The following is a 17,080-nucleotide window of genomic DNA, read 5'->3' as shown; positions in this document are numbered from 1 at the left end:
AACACGAGCCTAGAATTATTGGATGAAAAACCAGAAGCCGCTCTCGTCCGATTGGCCGCCCAAAAGCAGCGGATCAAAAGGTACTATAATTGAAGAACCAACCTTCGAAATTTTAAAATCGGGGACTTGGTGCTAAGGAAAGTCATCCTCAACACCCGAAATCCTAATGAAGGGAAACTGAGTCCAAATTGGGAAGGACCGTATCAGGTTCTCAAAATTATCGGAAAAGGATCCTACAAGCTCGGTGTGATAAATGGCAAACAACTACCAAGCAATTGGAACGTGTCACACCTAAAACGATACTACTGCTAAGGTACGACCTTCCCATGTTCATTTATATTTTAAAACTAACCCTTACAGGTGTTCGATCAGTTTCAGGCCTGAAAGCACACGTTGCACTCTTTTTCTCTTAGACCAGTTTTGTCCCAAATGGGTTTTTCGGCAAGGTTTTTAATGAGGCAACTATTGATCGTGCTAACTTAGAACAATTCAACAGTATCCGAGGCGTCTTTACAATCAACATCGAATACTGGGGGCCATTGCCATCGAATAAATCAAGTTCGATGCAAGAAAGTTACTTCATGTCAAACAGGGTCTCGATAGGAAAAAGTGTAAGGGCCAAATGGTCAAACGAACCATGCCCGCGTAGTTTGCTCGAGCCCTGGCACAAAACACGAACACATGTATAATGACTTATAAAGAGAAATTTCTTCTTTACCGATATCTCATATCCCAGAAAGATCTTTCTACATCATGTTCAAACAGGCTTACGGGCCGACCATGACCGAAGTTTTAAACATTACCCCATAAACCGGGGACTGCCAACCGAAAAATCAACGAGATCAAGCTCCATAATGCCTAAGGGCTATATTACTTTGAGTTCGAGCAAACACTCACTTGAATATTAAGCCCAGGGGCTACTAATTATTTTGAGTTCGAGCAAATACTCACTCGACCATAAAGCCTAAGGGCTACTCTTAATTCGAGTTCGAGCAAACGCTCACTCGATCATGAAGCCTAAGGGCTACATTACTTCTAGTTCGAGCAAACACTCACTCGACTATTAAGCCTAAGGGCTACTCTTAATTCGAGTTCGAGCAAATGCTCACTCGATCATAAAGCCAAAGGGCTACATTACTTCGAGTTCGAGCAAACACTCACTTGACTATTAAGCCTAAGGGCTACTCATTATTTCGAGTTCGAGCAAACATTCACTCGACCATAAAACCTAAGGGCTATTTTTATTTAGAGTTCAAGCAAACACTCACTCGACTATTAAGCCTAAGGGCTACTCATTTCTTCGAGTTCGAGCAAACACTCACTCAACTATTAAGCCTAAGGGCTACTCTTAATTCGAGTTCAAGCCAACACTCACTCGACCATAAAGCCTAAGGGATGTTTTCATTTCGAGTTCGAGCAGACGGTCACTCGATTATTAAGCCCAAGGGCTACTTTAATTTGAGTTCGAGCAAACACTCACTCGACCATAAAGCCTAAGGGATGTTTTCATTTCGAGTTCGAGCAAACACTCACTCGATCATAAAGCTTAAGGGCTACATTATTTAGAGTTCGAGCAGACACTCACTCGACTGTTAAGCCTAAGGGCTACTCTTAATTCGAGTTCGAACAAACACTCACTCGACCATAAAGCCTAAGAGCTGTTTTCATTTCGAGTTCGAGCAAACACTCACTCGACCATAAAGCCTAAGGGTTATTTTTATTTTGAGTTTGAGCAAACACTCACTCGAGCATAAAGTCTAAGGGCTACTTTATTTCGAGTTCGAGCAGACGCTCACTCGATTATTAAGCCTAAGGGCTACTCTTAATTCGAGTTCGAGCAAACACTCACTAGACTATAAAGCTTAAGGGCTGTTTTCATTTCGCGTTCGAGCAAACACTCACTCGACCATAAAGCCTACAAGTTATTTTTTATTTCGAGTTTGGGCGAATGCTCACTCGACTATTAAGCCCAAGGGCTACTCTTAATGCGAGTTTGGGCAAATGCTCACTCGATTATAAAGACTACACTAGTCTGACATTCTATCAGATTGCCTAAAGCCTCGAACTTATGAACAAAACATTCATAAGGCATGAATGAAACAAAAGTTTCACAAGGTAGAAAATGAAATAAAGACAAGTCAAAAAAGAAAGAGATCTTTATATATATATATGAAAACATTTACAAGGTCCGATCAGGACCCTACACAAAAAGATCAAAAAGTTTCAAAAATGAAAAACCCTAGGGTTCCTAATTTTCTCCGGGGGAAGATTCTTCTCCATCGAGGTCCTCCCCTCTCTCGGACCTGCTCTTACTCTCGGCATCATCATCATCATCATCGGAGGCCAATGCTCCAGCATCGACTTCTTGCTCTCTAGCCTTTGTTATTTTATCAGAAAGATCGAAACCTCGAGCGTGGATCTCCTCGAGGGTTTCTCTCCGAGATTGGCATTTGGCGAGTTCAACAATCCAATATGCTTGAGTTAGAGCGGTCTAGGCTGCCTCTCTTGCTTGGACTTGAGCGGCTTCAACATCATCTCGGTAGACAGCCACCATCGCCTCTGCCTCGCCCGTTGCCTTTTCGGCTTCAAACTTGGCCTTTGCAAGTTCGGAAGCCAACCGGCCCTCGAGTTCCTCTATTTTCTTCGCCTGAATTGAGCTTTTTTCCTTCATGCCTCGAAGCCAACTTTCGACCGATGACAATTGGGATAAAACAGTCTTTTTTTCTGTAGCAAAGCGGTCCATACCCTCTTTCCACCCCAAGGTCTCCGCCTTTATCATGCCGACCTTCTCACGGAGTTGCCCGATCATCTCGATCTTCTGCTGCAGCTGTGAAATCGAAATGTTAGCCACCGTTTCCGAATTGAGCCCATGCGTTTTTTAGATTTTCATTACCTGCTCGGTCAGGTCAGTCTGATCTTAGTGAGCCTTGGCCAACTCAGCTTGGAGGTCCTTGGTTTCCTCTTCTCTTTGCCCACAGAGAAGTTTGAGGGCATTTCTCTCCTCCGTGAGCCTTCGGAGGTCGTCCTCATAACAACTCAGCTCAGGTCGAGACCGAGAAAATACTTCCCGATGAAGCGCTGAGGCCTACGCAGAAAGAAGAAAAGAAGTTAGACAGGAAAAGAAAAACAAACACAAGGGTAATACCAACAAGGGGAGTTAAGGCTTACCCGATTCAGAGCTTGCTGCACTTCATTGAAAAGACTCGATGCCTCGCTCGAGTCCTTCCTCGAGACCTCCACGTCGCTCAGGCCGGTAGAATCTTCTACCCTAATAAAATAATCACGAAAGGGATCTTCCCTTCTGTGGCCTCCTTCGACAGAAAGGGTCTTCAAGGCCCAAGCCTCTCGAATCATTTCCTCAGAAAACGAGGGGAGCAGCGGGGAGCCTCCAATTTCTATTGCCCCAAGTGAATCACTTGGGGAGTTCTCTCCATCTCGAGGGGCCTCGAGACCAGCCCCCGCAGCCGTACCCATACCCACCATTGGCTCATTATGGTGGAAGGTAGCCTCGATCCTCGACGACTCGGAGACTTCGCCCAATTCTCTTTCCGAGACTCCCTCATCTCGAGATGGAATCTCTGCAGCCTTCACCAATTCAGTAGCCTTTGGGGCCTAGGTGCTTATTTTCACTCGGGCCACCAGCCCAGAGTCATCTTTTTCATCTTCTTCATCTTCATCCCATAGACGCCGAACAAAATCTTCGGTCAGGAGGATGATGTTCTTCCTCATCTTACGAGCCACCTTCTTCTTAGGTTCTGGATCCTCGGAGGTCGTGATCTTTTTCCTCTTTTTGTCCTTCACCGGTTTTGGTGCTGGGATCGAAGTCTCCTCCTTGCAAGATAGGGGCCTCACAATAACGTCTTTGCCAAGGCCCGTATGAAAATAAAATAAGTAAGAGACGCTTTAACAAAATCAACAAAGACGTGGGAAAGAGGCTTACCATGTATTTAGCCTCCCATCGGCCCTTTGATAAGTGGCGCCATGAGCGCTCGGCATACGTAGAAGTCGAGGCCAGGCCCCGAACCCATCCCTTAAGGTTAGGGATTGCACCGAGCATCCAAGCAACCGCTACATCACGGAAAAGGATATTGATGAGAAAGAAACAAAGGAACAAAACAATAAATAAGAGCTAACAATGGGATTGTACTTATGCTTCATATTCCATTTCTCGAAAAATGGCATCTTCTCGGCCGGGATTAGGTCGGAAGTCCTCACTCGAACGAACTGGCTCATCCAACCTCAGTCCTTATCCTCGTCTATGCTCGAGAACAGTACTTTGGTAGCTCGGCGTTGGAGTTTTATTAACCCACCTCGATAGAGGAGGGGGGCTGTATAACCTGATGAGGTGGTCGAGGGTAAAAGGCATCCCCTCGACTTTGCTCACAAAAAATCGAAGCAGAATAACGATTCGCCAAAGGGAAGGGTGGATTTGGCCTAGGGTTATTTGATACTGGCGGCAAAAGTCAATGACAACGGGGTCGAGGGGGCCCAACGTGAAAGGGTAAGTGTAAACACTTAAAAACCCTTCCATATAGGTGGTGATATCTTCTTCGGGAGCCGGGATCACCACTTCTTTGTTCTCTCAGTTGCAATCTTTCCTTACGTGCTTAAGGAATCCCTCAGTTATCGAACAAATATACCTCGATACTGACTCGCATCGACCAGGAACTGACGAGTCTTTATCGGTCTTAAAATTAGAAGTGAGAACACATCCCCGGGGAACACACTCCTCAGGTCGTGGCTCCACCAGTGTTTTGTCGCCGACAAGCCGTGATGAAGAAGCGTTTTCTTTTTGAGGAACCATTTTGACGTTTTCGCCATTTGGATTTGAAGTTGAAAATAGAGGGAGATGATAAGATTTTGTGTTCTAAGAAGAGATTTGTAGTGAAAATCACAGATTTGCAGAAAAAGAACTTAGAAGATTTGGAGACCGGAGATCTGAAAGTAAAAAATGGTGAAGAGAGGAACTATTTATAGATTTGGCGATGACGATTCAAAATCAGCAGTGGCCGACCATCATCTGGCGTACATTTAATGCCTTGGTAACTGAACCGACGAGACATTTATCACGTACGTCATGGTCTGGCTCGATGCAAACGTCAGTGTATATCTAGTCATATCGTTGGAAAATCATATCATTTCTCGTCACATTCTTCCCGAGAAACGAGAGGACTATCTGTATACGGTCAAAACTGATTTTTGACCTTCGTATAATTAGTCAAGATTGGAACATAATGGACCGAAGGTCGTCTTCATAATATCGAGATGAGATCCGAAGCTAGGTTATCGAGCTCAAGATTCAGGGACCGATCAATACTGAGCTCATAGTCAATATCGAGCTATGATATGAAGTAGTGTTATCGAGTTCAAGAGCCAGAGACCGACCAATATCGAGCCCGAATCAATATCGAGCTCGAGTCAATATCGAGCTCGAGTCAATATCGAGCTCGAAATCTGGAGATCGACCAATACCAAGTCCGACCAAGATCGAGCTAAGAGACAAGAGCCGTTATAGTCGCATTAAGGGAGAGAATTTCGGCGGGAATTAAGGATCCCCACTATGTATTTTTAATTATATCCAAAGTAGGATCCCTCCACTATAAGAAGAGTGTCTATCATTTCTGTAAAGAGATGGGACATTGAGGTATCTATACACTCTCATATTAAGATATTATTGAGATCTACACATATATATAGAAAAAAATATCCTTTTTTGAGCCTTGTACATTGATTCATCTTGCCTGTTCATAAATCGTTTTCTACTCAGTTTGGTTTGTATTTCATTCCTTTTTAACTGTCAATATTCGATATTTTTCTACTTATTTTTCCAATTTGTGCCAAGTTATACCACGTATCCTTAGAACTACGTATAAATTCAACTCTATCCGTTTTTCGGGTAAACAATAGCTTAATTAGTTTAATTTTTCTGGTTTTCCATTTGGTATTTGGTACTCGTTTTGACCGTCATTTATTCAGATTCGCGCCCGAAAATTTTACTTTGAAGAATAAAATGCTATTATCAAAACGGCTCCATCCTCAGAATTTGAACTTAAAACCTCATGTTATATGTAGCTTACTTTTAATTCCTAGCTTTTCACGGAGAAACTTCCTCTCTTTTATATAGTGAGAATTGACGCCACGGTACATTACATATCCATGTTTAGAAGCCGAAGAGATATTCTCAATGTCGTCAGTATTACTAAAGTTTTGTTTGAACAATCACTAGTTATAAAAGAGTAAACGGTCCCGAGTTAAATTGGCGTTTTGTTCAAAAAGTTGAAGAAGAGTTTTTACTCCAAAATAAAAAAACTTTTTTTTCTACCAAATATCAAGAAAGAAATATTCCAGCTTTTGCAAAAAATGATTTTTTTTCCTTCAATTCTTGGTGTTTGGCTGAAAAACAGTATTTCCAAATAGACGGATTTTTTGCTTTTTTGTTGTTGCAAAACCTCCTCTTCAACTTTTCAAATGAAACGTCAAACAGCTTTGATCTGTTTCATCTTCTTGATTAGAGTAGTATTTTATCTATTATTCGAAATGAAATTAATTTTAAAAAAAAGAAAGGAGAAAAGCTAGTGTTTTATAATCTATATATATAGATAACATTACAAGATTAGAAGAGCCCCCATTTTACTATTTATGAAGATAAGCATTAAATCCGTTTAAGCCAAAGCATATGGCAAAAAAGAATAAGCTATGAATAGGACAGAGAAGACGTTTAGAAGCTAAAAAGAAGCAACAGAGTTTCTATAAAATTGGAGGTTATTAACTTGTCAAATTTTTAAAGAAGTGAAAACGAAATCGACATTTACCTTTTGGATAAAAAATAAGATAATAACCAAAATTTGCAATTTGACTTCATACTTTGGTTGTATCCGTAACACTCTTGAAGAATATTGTAAAAGTTGTTTTACAATATTAGTAAATTTGAACTTATATTGTAAAAACCCAACTATTTACTATTCTTTAGCGTAAAGTATCTGAATGTTCACAATTTTCCTTTCACTACTCCCCCATTCATGGACCCTCCACTTTTAAAATTTAATAATAAGATATGACAAGAAAGTCTTCGAGAAAATAATTGAGTAGATGAAATGTGAGGTAAGTTTATTCTACAAAACTTTTATTCAAATCATGTATTTATGTTAAAAAAATTATTAAATATATAAATATTTAATTCAGAAACGTGTCACTAACCCTCCATAGCCTTGTCTTGTATGTTTGGTCCCCATAGCACACTATTAGCCTGACAAAGCTTCTTCCCAAGTCAAAAATGTTTTTTTTTTCAAAAAAGTACTTTTTACGGCAATTTGAGGCGTTTGGCCAAAGCTTTTTTTTGAAAAAAAAAATGCTTTTGGCTAGAAGCAGAAGCAGTTTTGAAGAAGTAGAAAAAAATAGTTTCTTCCTAGAAGCAGAAGTAGAAGCAATTTTGACTTTTCTTCCTACCAAAAATACCCCTTATAAAATATTATATATACCAAAATAATCTTACTTAGTTTAAACTAATAAATAATATAAAATGACTTTTGGGATGAAATTTCATATTTATTGAATGATTTTTTGATATATTTAAATTATCTTGAAAGAATAAAGTACTTTTTAATTTTATTTTTATATTTTACTTAAATAAAATAAAAAACTTAATTGTTATCTTTAATAATAAATATTTATAATTATTTATCTACTTATATAATATTAACTATTAAGCAAATCTCTTCATGTCTTTATTTGTAATTTGACACTTAAAAGCACTTTTTGAAAAGTTTGGCCAAACACAAATTATTGTTCAAAAGTGTTTTTCAAATTGATTATCCAAACACAAACTACTTTTCTCCAAAAGTACTTTTTTGAAAAGCATTTTTATCATGTTCCCATCCAAAATATTAGCTGATTTTTCCAGCTCGGCCAAACAGGCTATATGTCATATGTCAGGTTACCCTCCAAAATGTATCACTACTGGAATCATTAACGTATAATTGAACTAATAAGATTGTAATGGACTTTTTTTTTTGTGTGTGAAAAAGGAAAATGTAGTATTTTAATAGGAATAGAAAGGGAAATTTGGGTTAAATTTTGAATTGAAAATTTAACATAGAGTACACGTTTTTTACTTGATCAGAAGGATTCGTTTTCTCTTTTATCTTTTCAGTCAAAATTCTCTAACTTTGTCGAATTTCAATTCAAATTTTGGTTTTTAAAATTTCCGTTTCTATCATTTTTACATCTTATTCTTTGTGTTCCTATCTTTTCTATAAAAAAAAAAAATTACACTCTCAAATTAATAAGATATTTGTTACTTTACAATACTTTTTATTTGTTACTCCAAAAAGGGATGTCTAATTAAAGTCACACTCTTGGATGTTTTTTTACTTAAAAAGTATCTTACATGGCACATTTTCTTTTTCTCTTTTATTGTTTAAAAATGTTATCCCTGTGTTTTTGCCCGAGAACTACCATAATTAAATTTTCAATTATGTTTTCTTTTTTCACATATTTCCCATGATTACGGATTGGAGACAATTTTAAATATGCCCGAGTTAAGTTATACCATTCGAATAAACTGTTGTAGGGACGGAAAAAACTTACCCGCACCGGGTATTTACATCCGACCAATAAACAAATAACACTTGTCACTTATTTAACTATAATTATTAATACTTAATTGTAGTTAAGTACCATATATTTTGCACATAACTTTGATTAAATATTAATATAAAAATACTCAACATCTTGAAATTCCATACTAATGTTGTCTACTAATGGTGAATATGTGTGGCCTTTTATTTCGATATGCTACCACACAAAAGGTAAATGGCTTAGTTTGTGAAACAACAAACATGTATATTCAAAAAGAATAAACTTATACGAAAGAACTTCACCAATTACACTTGACTTTGCATAATTACACTATTACTGATCATGAAAAGTTTATCAAACTTAATCTTGAAAAAAAAATTCAATTTAGGTTTTATCGAATTTTTTTGTGAAGACAATAATAGCTTAAGTGGGGTTACTAACTGAACTAAAGTTTAGGAGAATCTTTTCAGCACACATTAACAAATAACAAACTGAATAATATACCTAAGAAATTGTTTCCCCATTACACTCTCAGTTGAGTTTTTCCGTTGAATATCGTGCAGAAGGAGAAGAAAGACGAATGCGGGTAAGTTTTTTCCATAGTCGCACGGCCATTGATTTCTTCTTTTTTCATTTATTTATTTATTAAAATAAGACTCCTAATAGGCCTTAATTAATTTCTTTTTATGGTTAACTTAACTTAACATGATGTAAACACCCGGTGAGGGTAAATTTTTTACAGTAGGGACCTTTACGCACGCGATGCAGTTTTAATGTAAACTACAAAGTAATGATTTGCATTTCCATTAGAATAAACCTAACTTCTAATTTATTTTTTTGGTTTATATTTTACACACCATTAATACAACGAACTCTTATACTATCTGAGTTATTTGAAAGATCACTACAAATAATTGCTCTATAATAAGTGTAGATCAATAAGAGTACCACTAACCTTCTATAGTGATTAAATCACATTAACAAGTTTTTGGTTAAAGGGATAAGAATAATAATTCCGGCATAAAAAAAATATGTGTGATTATATTATTTTATGTTTAGTTAATTTTTTTTATTCCGACATAAGTAATATCGAGATTAAAAGTATCATAATTATAATATTATTCTTATATCATATTCAATGTTGGAAAACAATTCGTAGGACGAAATAATCAAATGACCAAAATACCTTTCTCCTTTTTTTTTGTTGAGAAAGTCAAGGTTGTAATTCACACATCATAATCTCAGTATAACTTATACACAAGTAAATAATCGTTATGTCAGAGACTGTGAAGGTGGCGGGGCACATGGGCGAACAAGTTAACCAATATCCTTATCTTTTGATCGTAAGGGTTTTAAGCAAAATATATGACCGTTTTTCGACATATATATGCTTATACATTCAGAAACTTTGCCAAAGTTAACGGAGTCCGGTGATCCCTCTTCTACACGGATAGGTCCACCTCTACCTTAAATAGTATAAAAATAAATTTTATAGGCAAACATGCTTTAAGCTTTATGAATTATCATATTAATACTAGTGTTGTGCCCATAAAGTATACACTAGAATTACTAGAAAATATGGATCTCAGATCGAAGGGTATGCTTTTTGGCCGTTCGTTAGGCTCTTACAACTCTTCTTAAAAGCATCTTTATCCAAAATTTGTCACCTTCTTCTTGCATATAACACAAATACAGTTTCTAGCATCCACTTCCTAACATCCTCTCTCTTCTTTTCTTGATTTTCCTTTCTTTTTTACTATTAGCCTTTTCCTTTAATTTCCCTCCTCAGAAGCTCCCGTTAACTAAATAAACAACAAACTTCAGACTACATATATACTCTTACCTTCTGAAAGTTATGTTTTCTTTTTTCATATATATCCCCATATAATTCTTTGGAACTGTGCAAATTCCTTGACAAACTTTGGGGTCTCATTGAACTTTTGAATTCCTTTGGGTTCTGAGAGAAAAGCCGAACAAAGCAAAGGTAGGATAACTCTTCTAATAAAAGAAAGCTTTCTTGACTTCTGCTGCTGAAACTAGAGATTTAAGCAGCCATTGTTACTATTTTAGGTAGGTACTTTGTTTTCCTCTAAAACTCTTCTTCATTATTCTTTTTTTTTTTTTTTTTTTTTAATTTTGTCATTGTAATATTATGTATATAACATACTTTTGTGTAATATAAGATGCATGCCCTCTAACAACAAAGATGCATTCTACTTTTGTTATTACAGTGTATATGTTATCTTTTGTTATAGTTTACTTCTTCAGTTTACTAGTGTCTCTGTTTCTGTTAAATTCAATTAATAGGCACAAAAATAAATGATTTTGATACTTAGGATTCAATTATGGAAATTTGCTTTTTGTCTGTCATCCCATTCTCCTTTCATCCATTTTCTTTTTCATATTATTCTTTCGGTTTACTTTTACTTGCCTATTATACTAAAAATATATTTTCACTTTTATTTATCCATTTTAACAACTCAAGAGATAGACAATCTTTTTTTTTTTTGAATTTTATATTTATCATTAACTAATTATTTCTCAAAACTTTTTGAAATACTATCATTATTATGGATAAAATTGTAAAATACGTACTTTATTTTTATTTTTTTAAAGGAAGTTCAAATTAAAAAAACGGACAACTAAAAATAAACGAGGGAGTAATTAGTTTTCTCTCTTCTTTTTAATGATCAATCATATTATAGTCTTCAATTGTACATTCATTTTTTTTATTTCCGACCCGGTGTTTGGTACCCGTACTGGAACCGACTAAATCTGGATTCACGCTGGAAAGTCCAATTGTACATTCAACAATAAGTTTCCAACATGTTATAGAATTCAAGATTTTCATAATTTCTGGTTTTTATTTCCAACCTTAGGGAATTCAGTATCTTCTCTTATAACCAACAGTCTGTTATATCAAGTGAAAGTACATATTTGAGTCACCTTAATTAAAGGGACATAAAAAGTCTTTTAAAATATAATCCACAACTAAGTACAACTTGACATCTTAACATCAGCCAATTGTAGTTGTTTGTACCGAAAATGGTCAAAAATGCTCCTAAACTATTGAAAAAGGTCTAAAAATACCCTCCATCCATCTATTGGGCTAAAAATATCTCATCCACCTTTTTGGTTCACTTATGCCCTTTGACCGTTAGGTCAATGCTGAATTTAAAAAATAATTATTTAAATTTCATGTGACAACTTCTTATTGGTCGAAATTAAAACATCTAACCCATGGATTTACATGTGTTCATTTTCTTGATTAATCTCATGTATAGCGGGGGTTGGGGTGGGTGGTGCAGAAAAACGAAAAAACAGAAAATAGAAAATTGAAAATACAAAAAAAGAATTTTGCGGGGGTTGGGGGGTGAGGGGTGGGTGGTTCAAAAAAACGAAAAAACAGAAAATTGAAAATACAAGGGGGCGGGGGGTGTCACGGGGTTGGGGTGAGTGGGTGGCGCATAAAAATGAAAAAAAACAGAAAATTGAAGTTAGAGGGGGTTGGGGTTAGATGTGAGGGTAGGTGAAGTTTTTGAAAAATGTTTTCCTAACTTTTTCTAGGGAAGTCATTTTCCTCCGATTTCAGGAAAATGTGATATCTAAGAAAATATTTTCCAAACTATTTTGTGAAACCAAATAGCGAAAAATGGAAAAAACATTTTCTGGGAAATGTTTTCCGTTATCATAACACTGGCCTAGTCACTGCAATTTCACTTGACAACAAGTCCATATCAGGGGTCATTTCCCCTTCAATTTCTCTTCTCAAAAGCCTTACTTCTCTAGTGCTTCTTTCAAATTCACTATATGGGAATCTTCCAAGTGAATTGGCCAAATGTTCCAATCTCAAAATTTTGAATGTCACTGGAAATAACATGAATGGTACTATACCTGATTTATCCAACTTGACTAAGTTGGAGGTACTAGACTTGTCTATAAACTATTTTTCTGGACAATTTCCAGCTTGGTTTGGAAAGTTGACCAATTTAGTTGCACTAGGCCTAGAGGACAATGACTATGTTGTAAGTAAACTTCCTGATGCATTTGAGAAGTTAAAGAAAGTTTATTGGCTTTATTTGGCAGGGTCAAATTTGATTGGAGAAATTCCAGAATCTGTTTTTGAAATGGAGGTATTAGGAACTTTAGATATATCAAGAAACCAGATATCTGGGAATTTTCCGAAGTCTATAAACAAGCTGAAAAATCTCTTCAAGATTGAGTTTTTTCAAAACAATTTGACTGGTGAATTGCCAGTGGAAATTGCAGGCCTCTCCCTTTTGCAGGAAATTGATATCTCTGGAAACCAGCTACATGGGACTTTGCCTAATGGGATTGGAAACTTGAAAAATTTAACAGTTCTTCAAATATTCATGAACAATTTCTCTGGTGAAATTCTTTTCAGGCATTGGAGATTTGCAACATCTTAATGCCTTTTCTGTGTACAGAAACAGTTTTTCTGGAGAAATTCCAGGAAATCTTGGCCGGTTTTCGCCCCTGAATAGTATATACATATCCGAGAACAAGTTTAGTGGTGCATTTCCAAAATACTTGTGCCAAAATGAAAAGTTGCAAAATTTGCTAGCTATTGAAAACAGCTTCACGGGGGAGTTTCCGGATAATTATGCTTCTTGTAAGACTTTACGAAGATTGAGGGTGAGTCGGAATAAACTTTCTGGAAAGGTTGCTGATGGTATATGGGGACTTCCAAATGTCATGATGTTAGATTTCAGTGATAACAACTTCACTGGAACTATATCTCCTGGAATTGGCGCCGCTACTAACTTGAATCAGTTGGTTTTACCAAACAACAAATTTTCAGGTGAGTTTCCAAAAGTTGGAAAGCTCACATTGTTGGAAAGGCTGTATTTGGATAACAATGAATTCTTTGGCACAATACCATCTGAACTTGACACATTGAAACAAATTTCATCTTTGCATTTGGAGAAAAACTTAATGTCTCGATCAATACCATTATCAGAGTTGGGGGAATTTCTCAGGTTGGCAGACTTGAATCTTGCTTCAAATCATCTCACAGGCAACATTCACGTTTCATTATCAACAACAATGGCCCCGTTGAACTCTCTGAATCTTTCAAGTAACAATCTCACCGGTTAAATTCCAACAAACTTGGATAACCTGAAGCTGTCTTCATTGGATCTCTCCAACAACCAGCTAACATGAGGGGTTTCTTCAGATCTTTTGACAATGGGAGGAGACAGAGAGTTTGCAGGAAACAAGGGGCTTTGTGTTGATCAAAGCATCAGGATGTCAATGAACTCGTGCTTGGGCATTTGCGATGGAGAGACTGCTCAGCACAAGTTCATGAAAAGCAAACTAGTCGTGTTTTGCATTGTCTTACTTCCCTTGGCTGTTCTAATAATGCTTGTGAGTTCCTGCAAGTATAAGCACAATGCTGAAGCTGAACCAGAAAAGCGATTCGGGGGAAAGGATCCAAAATGGAAGCTTGAAAGTTTCCAACATGTGGAACTTGATGCAGAAGAAATTTGTGATGTCGATGAGGACAAATTGATCGGAAGTGGAGGTACAGGAAAAGTTTATTGGTTAGATTTGAAGAAAGGTTGTGGCACAGTGGCTGTAAAGCAGCCGTGGAAAGGAAATGGATTGAAAGTTTTGACAAGGGAAATGGACATTCTGGGAAAGATCAGGCACAGAAATATAGTTAAACTGTACGCGTGTCTAATGAATGAAGGTTCGAATTTATGGGTCTTTGAGTACTTGCCAAATGGTATTTATTCGAGGCACTACACCGAGAAATCAAGGGTGGGAAGCCGGAATTAGACTGGTACAAGAGGTATAAAATAGCAGTTGGAACTGCAAAGGGAATTGCTTATTTGCACCATGATTATTTCCCTCCTATTATTCATAGAGATATCAAGTCAACCAACATTCTACTTGATGAGGAGTACGAAGCAAGAGTTTCTGATTTTGGGGTTGCAAAATTTTCAGAAATTTCCTCTAGAGGCTCTTGAGTTCAGCAACTTTGCAGGCACTCACGGCTATTTAGCTCCTCGTATATGTTTCAACCAATCACTAATTACTGTTATTTTTTGCATACACAAAAAAAGGTACTAGTTTTCTAACATTGTGTTTGTATTTGTTTTTGTTGACAGAGATGGCATATACTTTCAGAGTAACAGAAAAGAGCGACGTATACAGCTTTGGAGTTGTGCTATTAGAACTAGTTACCGGAAAAAAACCAATAGAGGAAGCCTATGGAGAAGGAAAAGACTTGGTTTATTGGGCATCAACTCATCTAAATGACAAAGCAAGTGTTGTTGATCAAAAGGTGACATGATCAAAGTGTAGAAGATTGTCACTCAAATGAGTGTTCCTCTTCATATCATATTTATGTGTGTGGTCATTGGATGACTTCTTTCCTTCCATTAGGACCACTGATGCTGCGATTGATAGTGTCAAATTTATTTTCACTACGACCACATTGCGTTCAAGTGCTAGAACAAGTCCAATCACTCATTTGTAGTCAACAATTTCCCCATGTCTTTTGCTACAATGAATGAAGGGAGATTCAACTAGCCATTTTGTTTCTGGATCCGGAGCACCTTCTTGTATGAAGAATATATGAGCCCTTTATTCTCTCTATCTTCCACATAGATTGCTATTCGGTATTCTTCTTTCCATCTCTACTGACTTCTCTTCTCTATCTAGACAGTCTAAACCTTCTCTTTTAGAAAGTGTTTTGTATGTAACTTCTTTTTAAAATGATTACTCTATCCAGTGTTTGTGTGCCAAGAATGAATGTTTCATTGGATTCACTAACCTTGGTTTCTTTTCAAATGATCAAGACAAACAACATAATGCTTCTCCTTTGTAAGAATGCTGGACTACCAGGTTCTTCATCTCTAACTTCTTATACCATTCTCTCAGACTCACCTTTTTTACCAGAAAAACTTAGTTCATTCTCAAGGGCACCTTAGAATCTTTACATTTTTTTCTTTTTCTTTATCCACATCTACTATTATCTCACTAATATCACTCTGCATCATATAGCACAGCCAAAAGCTTTTTTCAGAAACTCATCCACCCGATGGACTTTCTTGTTCATTTTCAATTCTGTGTAGTACCATCTCTAACTCATCCACTTTGGCCCTTTTAAAGGCTTGACATTTTACTTCTTGGAATTTCACAATTCAGTTCCATCCTGTTCTTTCTTTGACAAGATGTTCACGTTATCACAATGTTTACTCACCTCACTAGTGGCAGGACAATCCTGCACTCGCAATTTGTTCCGGGAATAACTTTTAATTGGGTAGTCAAAATTGAGTGAGGCTCACAAACATAAGCATATTGAGTCTAGCATCACCTTTGTTTTTTCTGTACCTAATGCCATTTTCATTTGACAGTTCTATAACTTCATTTTAGGAGCACAATGCTTTCATTACTATGTTTGTTGACTCCTAGTTTCTGATGAAAAACAGGTCTAAACAGCGAAAACAAATAGCCAAGATCACTTGCAAGTAATATAGACAACACATAATCATAGATTTTGATCAAACGCAAAATAAATACTTATCTCTTGAAGCGTGACCGCTACCACGAGATTAGCCTTCCCGTTCAGCAAATTACCATCAGTTCCATAGCGTATTAGCAGAATCACCACTGAATTACGATCACCACTAGTTCCGCGGTCTTATGCTGTGTGACCCAAATAGTATCGAAATTGACGAAATTCGTGTGGGCGAATTTCTCCATGGAAATAGTGTAGTAAAAATAATAGCATCCTTATGGAATACGACCCCTTTATATATCCACAGGTTTTAGGGTTTAAAACCTTTTCCTAAACCCGTTGAATCTTCCTTTTCCATCAAGAAATAAGATTTCATTTAATTCCTAATTATTCAGGCACAACAGGGACCGCAAAATTTAATTAATGAGGCTTCCTATTATGGACTTAATTCGAAATATTCGAATTAATACTACCATAATAAATTACGAATTATTCCACTAAAAATTCGTAATTGCGCTGCTCGGTTCAATTTCGAAATTCTTCCATTAAAATTTATTTAACTCCCCATGTTAAGATTCAGATACTAATCAAATAAATTAAATTACTGACGATTTAATTTATTGATTATTTCCTTTAGACTTTCGTTTAACTAATTTTATGTGACAGATACAAAATTCACTTGCAGGGTTTACACATAAAAACTTATAATCTTTCATAAAGATGTGCCATCAATCTCTAGATCGAGACATGGATTCCATCAACTAACTATTACTTCGCCAATGTATATCATCATTGTCCAATTTATCCGGCATATTGACCCACAAAAGAATCTCGCCTTTTAATAAATTAAAATAATAAATAATATACATAGCTAAATAATAATTATATCAAGATTAAAAGTATAAGTACATTTAATGGCTAGAGACCTATGTTATTAAGTCAGTATAAAATACTTGTCTCTACTTAGTCCGTTCAATATATACAAAATGTACTAGCACAAGAAGGAATTAAACC

At 36.4% G+C, this 17,080-nt stretch overlaps 1 pseudogene; it reads left to right on the top strand.

Moving 5' to 3' along the window:
* The first annotated feature begins 12,455 nt into the window (after nt 1-12,455).
* On the top strand, nt 12,456-15,107 carry LOC107764389 (uncharacterized; annotated as a pseudogene).
* Nucleotides 15,108-17,080: the final 1,973 nt, after the last annotated feature.

Source organism: Nicotiana tabacum, chromosome 4 (genome assembly GCF_000715075.1).
Source record: "Nicotiana tabacum cultivar K326 chromosome 4, ASM71507v2, whole genome shotgun sequence".
Classification (NCBI taxonomy): domain Eukaryota; kingdom Viridiplantae; phylum Streptophyta; class Magnoliopsida; order Solanales; family Solanaceae; genus Nicotiana; species Nicotiana tabacum.
The sequence above is the reverse complement of the archived record's forward strand: the minus strand, read 5'-3'. Positions and strand labels throughout refer to the sequence as shown.